Source organism: Halyomorpha halys, unplaced genomic scaffold (genome assembly GCF_000696795.3).
Source record: "Halyomorpha halys isolate HHAL.00 unplaced genomic scaffold, Hhal_1.1 Scaffold89.1, whole genome shotgun sequence".
Taxonomy (NCBI): domain Eukaryota; kingdom Metazoa; phylum Arthropoda; class Insecta; order Hemiptera; family Pentatomidae; genus Halyomorpha; species Halyomorpha halys.
The window spans coordinates 391865-398907 of NW_027111267.1; the positions used below are offsets into that span (position 1 = coordinate 391865).

Genomic DNA, 7043 nt, shown 5'->3' on the forward strand with positions numbered 1-7043 from the left:
ATTTGAGTTTTGTTTAAACTATTGATGAGAAATGCCTGTTTGATCAGTATTTATTTTTTTTTTTATATGAGATGTTGTCTCTGGTCAGCATTCTTCGGTTTATATTTAATTTTGATAGAAACCAGTAAATGGTATATAAATTACAATTATTAGAAAAATGACTTCCTCAAGTGACGAACTACGTTCGATATACACACACAGACCATTTTGCGGCACTTAGTTATTACTCAATTGACCTCAAATGTGCTATATTTTCGTCGAAAACTGGAATTCGAAATTTTTTACGATCGTAATACTTTGCCGTACTATATATTCCTCATATAGGTAAGTACAAGAAAAAAAATCACTCAGAAAAATATTATCATTTCATAATGATGCCTTTATTAAAATGAGCTAATAATACTTCGTATTTATAAATTAGTTCTCCTCAGACTTTATAAAACCTTTATCTGAATGTGATATATAAAGTTTATAACAGGAGGAAATGGAGAAATAAATCAGATGGAGTAGTTAATTATATAATAAATAATAATAGATTATATCTATAAAAAAATATATATATAAAGTACAGTTTGCATGTGTGTATATGTCGCAGGGAAATGATGAAAATGGAAATTTCATCAAATTCCTAAGTACATATCAATTCACGGAAGATATAACAATTTTGTGACATGATTTCCTTAAAGAATGTTATTGCATACGTTTCGACCCATAATGTAAGTCTTCATCAGGGCTGTTGCTATTGGTGGAGATGAGATCAATGAGCAAAGGAGAAAAAACTCCATTGTCAATCCCTTTGTTTGTTTTTATACATTTCCATCCATCACAATAGATCTGATGAAAACTTAAATTGTGGGTCGAAACGTCGGAATTAAATCAATAGTTGAAAACCTTTTATTTTTTTCTTGACTGCACTCCTTACCATTTCTTTCAAATAAACATTTTATGGTTTGGGGTTGTAGTTTTGTGAGATGCAAGATGTTGGGAATCGTTTATCCTAATTTTTTTTTATAGTTGTTAATTGTTAATTATAGAAAGTGGTGTAGCTCAGTGGTAAGGAAGGCACTGTGCTACTAACTCCAAGGACCCAAGTTGTATTTTGGCTATGACAGATATAATATAAATAAAAATATATAAATATTTGTTCTGGTTTTATACTATAGGAATAAGTTTACCCTATGGGTTCAGAACCCTCCGTGCTGAACCTAGCCTAAAGTGGGTCCTCTTAATAAATCTGGCGGTTGAGCGTTATTCTAACCAAATGACCTCCTTGCACAATGGTTGATCTAGTACTTCCTTACAATGTACTCTATTACTAACATGGGCTTTTGCGGTATAATTTTTTCATTCTATTTATTAATTGTCATATAAAATTCGTCATATTTTCAACCTGTTTCACTTTGTCAACACCTTTAACAAATTACTAGTCTCGTGAAGTGAATGCGGAAATTTTAAGAATCGATTAAAATCGATGAGGCCACCTTCTTAGAAGAAATAATTAATATTATTATAAAGCAATAAATAATCGATACCGGTTCTGAAAGATGTAAACATAAAGCGGATCTCTGAGGGTAAGCCCGCTGTCAGCAAAGCCTCCACGATCTGTCACTCTGTAGATTTATTATGAGGATATATATAGCAAAGGGTGTGGTATAGGCGGGTCTTGGGTAATACCGCCAACTGACTGACAGCGCGATCTGGAGCTAAGTACCAAGTTCAACTACCTGCAGTAATATAATAAGACCCATTTCCACGTGACAGTTATCTTTCATGTCAGTAATATCACAACAGTTAGATGGTATGAGTGCATGTTTACGTGCTAACAAGAGCCCAAGAGGAGAAAAAAGTCAGTTATTTCACCCCAAGTTTAGAATAATTTAATGAAAACTGTGTATAATTACTAGTCAAAACTGATGAGTCTGCAAAGTATAGTAAGAGAGAAAACGATATGTAGAATTATGTTTGATACAAGGTAATAGGTTCAGAGAAAAAAAAAAAATGAAACCAGACTGGAATTGTAGGATAACTGTTATAATATGATAAACCTACCTGTTCTTATTCTTTAACACCCATCCTTTCATAAGAAGAGTTTTAGAGAAATTGTTAAAATCTTAGCATTTTATAAATGCAGTATTTTTAGTAAACAAACTATAATTTACTAACTATAGTATATAGTTAGTAACTTATAGTAACTACTAGTAAAAACTATAGAATATAGTAACACAAATGTTTTAACATCTCTAACCTCTGCAGAACAGAAATTCGGGTTTGTTGCAAAAAAAGTAGGAAATAAAGTCAAAATTCTAAATATTCGAAAAAATAATAATCAAAATTTTTTTAACAGCAAAATTCGTAATAATTTGAAAAGAGTGAATCGCTAAATCAGTGTTGTTCGATTATTTCAAATGATGTCACATACGAAACCATCATGAAGGTGTTTAGCGTATATGATTGAGTTTCTGAATTTGCACAAATTAACGCTAAAATTATTTCAATTTTTATGTCACCAAATACTGGTAATAATAATTATATTTTTTTAAATTATTAATTATAAGTTTATAATAAAATCAATATCTAATAGATTGTCCTCGGTAATATCCAGGTTAACGGAAACGTTGGACATTTGAAATTATAAATAAACAGTTTTAGGACTTGTATAGATGTAATTTAATTTAATTGAATCCATATTTTTTCTTACAAAATAATTTTATCATGGTTATGTAATTTTATAATTTAACATATTAAGTACATTTTTTTCATTTATTAACGTAAGAGCAACATGACTCAGTGGTAAGGCATAATGCTACTAACCCCAAGGACTCAGGTTAGGATCCTACTGTAACGGATAATTATTTATTTTGTTATAGTAGTCGCGAGCCAACCCTGTGGGCTCTTTGGGAAAAAATCGGGCGGTCCAGCGTGATTCTGACCAAATCACCTCCTTGCACAAGGTACTGTCCTTACAAAGTACTGCATCATTCAACACTTAATGGGTTGTAAATACAGATTTATTTATTTATTTTTTTAATTTATTACCAATACTTCTTTGGACTTTTTGTTTTTCTGCGGATGTATGAATATAGACTTATAACTCTATGCTCTTGCTAAACTAGACTCAATAGAAATGTACACGCGAACATTCTTGAGCCTATGTTTACGGAAGGGTTGCCCACCATGTGTGAGTCGTAAATACCGATAAGACAAAAACACCTGTCATATGTCGCCTTCGTTATCCTAATGGAAAAAACAAACAAATACTTAATAGAAACAAATATTCCAGCGATATATAAGGATATGTAACAAGGAGAATGAAAACAGGAAATCCTGCTTTATGTGCAATAACCCAGTACGTGTTATTTTTTTTAAATAACTAAAATCAAGGATTTGTCGCTAGATAATTTGTAGGGCCGCCAGTAGCTCTGTGGTTCAGACACATTGACTTTTTCATTGCGTGGCAGTCCCACAAAATGAAAAAACTTGCCCCTCAACCATGGTTAGGCAGTATAGGACTCCAATGGTCTTGGCCGAAAAAAATAGATAATTTGTATTGAATATCTCAGTCCTTTGATCAGATACTAATTAATTGTAATATAATTTCATAAATAATACAACTAATTATCGATGTTAGAAATTATAGATAATTTTTGAATCATTATTAGTTTTGGTGTTTGCGTTATTGAAATTTGGTTGTTGTTAGTTACAGAATGTCTCATGATGGGGCAATGACCCCGAAACGTATACGGATAATATGAAAATTTTTTAAACAATACAAAAAATTCAATTTTTTCACATGAATTCATTAACATATTTTCAACTCTTCCAGACCTTTTATATTTATATTTTATAATTAGTGTATTTAGTTTTTGTTTTAATGTACAGAAAAGTTTATTGCTCAAAGAAACAATTTCAATTTACAGTAAATATTTACAAACAGACCATCATAAAAAAACAAACATAATCATAGATAAGAAAATAGCACAATATACCTTGGTGTATTGATTCTTGCTTTATTGAAATTCACAATAATCTTATGTTTAGTCTTTCGTTTTAATTTTAAGATTTACTCTACGAAACAAAACATGTCTTTCAGTTTACATTGACAATCACCCTATACTACAAACAAACACAGTAACTTATTTAGGACTTACCTATGATAGAAGGTTGACATGGGGCCCATATGTCAAAACAAAACGTAAAACGCAAAATTTCCGACTGAGACAATTATATATACGCTGAAATTTGACGTATTCAATTACTTACTAAAACCCTTATGGACTTACACCTGCAAAATTTATGGACCCCCGCCTGCAAAATTTATGGACCCCCTAAAAAGACACAGATTCAAAAAATACAAACTTTTCAATTTCAATTTTTAAGACGCAACGAATTCACCACTTGAGACCAATCACGCATTCCTACTGTCACATTCATATGACTTACAAACGGTTTTACAACACACTACAGAGACTTCTCAATAAATTTGTACGATAGATGATATCCGTGACGTAACTCGAAGTAGGCTGAAGAGGAGTTGGATGAGGGACCTCTTAGTGTAAGCAAATATTCGAACGAGAGGAGGACGCACTGTCTCCCTCATGCCAACCCATACCATGCCTGAATAGTAATGCTAAATTGCTGATTGTAAACTAGATTTACAGCTGCAAATAAAAAATATAAGATTAAAAAAAAATTTGCATATGATTCACTATAATAAGTTCTAAAGCCCTGTCCAATTCCGCTGATCTTACTATATAATTCTTTCGTTTTTAAGAATATTTTTACACAACCTAACTGACTTCTCAAGCGAATGGTTTTTGGAATTTAACCTTTGCGAGAATTGAAAATAAGTATATTTTAGCTACTTGGTGATTACTAAAGTATTAACTCATCTCAGTACAATATTTCTCCTGTATGCCACCGGCAGCCCACGAGGTCGCCCATTTTCTACACAAGTTCTCTACAATTATAATTTTTATTTCGTCCGTTTTGTGCAGTGGACTTGACAAAGTATTGTATACTGACTTACTTTCTATTCTAAGTAATTAGTACTTAACACCCCTCTTATATCCTGGAAAACCTGAAATTCAAATTCTCAGTCCAATCCCGTACTACATATTCATATTATCCGTATACTTTTCGGGGCCATTGCCCCATCATGAGGCATACTGTAACTAACAACAACCAAATTTCAATAATGCATACATCAAAATAATTCAAAAATTATTTATAATTTCTAACATCGATAATTAGTTGTATTATTTATGAAATTATATTACAATTAAAGCACGGTAAATTTACTAAAATATGAGCCCTAACATAGCTGTTTACATTAAATAGTTCGCAAGATACAGTTTATTTAAAAGTAACATTTCATAAGGAATGTTCTGAAAAATCAGTAGTTATTGAATTTATTGTGTAAAATCTATATCTCAGAAACCATGGGATGTTTAGATGTCTATTAGCACTCAAATAAAAGCTAGTTTAATGTGCTATAAAGGAGTTTATGATTTTTATCTTCGTAAGAATAGTAGTTTTCATGATATTTAGTAAAATAAATTCATATACAAAATTCACAATAATTTGCAATTATTATGAAAACTACTCCTTACCTGGTCCCGTTTATCTGACATCAACCCTCCACCTCACCGAACTGCTGCGTTTGATAAACCGTTTTTTACCCGAGCTGCATATCACTGGAACTCCATTCCCGCTAACTTACGTCATGTACCAACCCTTCCCTCGTTTAAAACCCTTCTATTTAACGACCTTTTACGTCACCAATCTAATATAATATTACAGTTAGTTTTTTAATTTTTTTTTTTTTAACATTATATACAATTTTAATATAAATTATAATTAAGTGCGGCCACGCTGTTTTTGGCTAATACATGTAATTATAAAATTTAAATTACTTTATTATTGTTCTAACGGCCTTGTCCCATAATATATTATTTTTAATAATATAAGAAATAAATATATAATATAAGAATAAACTATTTTTCATTTTATCTCAATTCAAATAAAAAAAGATGGTTAAAATGCCCACCCATCATCCCTTCAAAGTTATTTGAAAAATTTTTAGCTAACAACAAATAGAAGAATCGATGATATAAACTTTCAAATAGCGATTTTAAAATAGTAATAAAAAAAAAATTCATAGAGTTGTTTTTAACCCATTTCTGTCTTTTTTTATCTTCTGGTATTGTAATAAAAAAAAACTTTCATAACTCATAAAATTGCTTACTTAATGTTGATTTGCGAACCATAAATTATAGCTTTAACATAATTAAGCTCGAGTGTCAAGTTTATGTGATGATAATTTAAATTAGAAACAAATTATTATAGCTTTCATGCAATTATGATATCAATTTTTTTTTAGACCAGAATGAAAAAAATAAGTACATTTAAATCGATTTTGATCTGGCGATTATTGTATAATATCGATGGTTATATTACTATTTCCTGTTATATTTCAATTATTGCAGGTTCCTGAGAGCCCGTTACGCGGCGAATGCCCAGTCAACTCCTGACAACCTTTTCATCCGTAATTGCCAGCAATTTACGTTAGAGATTTTTTTTTTGTTTATCTAGAGCACTTGATTCAGTTTTTTTTTTCATCCTTTAAACGGATCTCTTTGGATTCTGTTCATCCGGGTTAATATGAACTTCGTAGCTGATAAATATAAGCAGGAGCGGATAACTTGAAAATAGCAAAGGGTGGAGACCATTTATGAGTTTAAGAACACAAAAAGACCATTGTAATCTCTCTCTCAAAAAAAATTTATGAATCTTGCCAAATATTGACCCATTCAGGCATCTTCAGTTATTTATAATATGAAGACAAGATGGTTGGGGGTGCGGTCAGAATATTACACAAATAAGTTGAAAGAACTGTGTCAACGTTTCGGCCAGAATGTTTAGCCTTCATCAGGGCTAAGAGCAAAGAAGAAGATAACAACCAATAAATACAAAAAATAAATTTAAAAAAATAAAATATAAACAGAATGATATATATTAAATAATTTTATAGAATGAAATTAATA

At 30.8% G+C, this 7043-nt stretch overlaps 1 protein-coding gene across 2 annotated transcripts in view; it reads right to left on the reverse strand.

Moving 5' to 3' along the window:
- Positions 1-7043, reverse strand: part of Ets98B (DNA-binding protein Ets98B) — a 121973-nt gene that overhangs the window by 41865 nt on the left and 73065 nt on the right. The window lies entirely within an intron of this gene.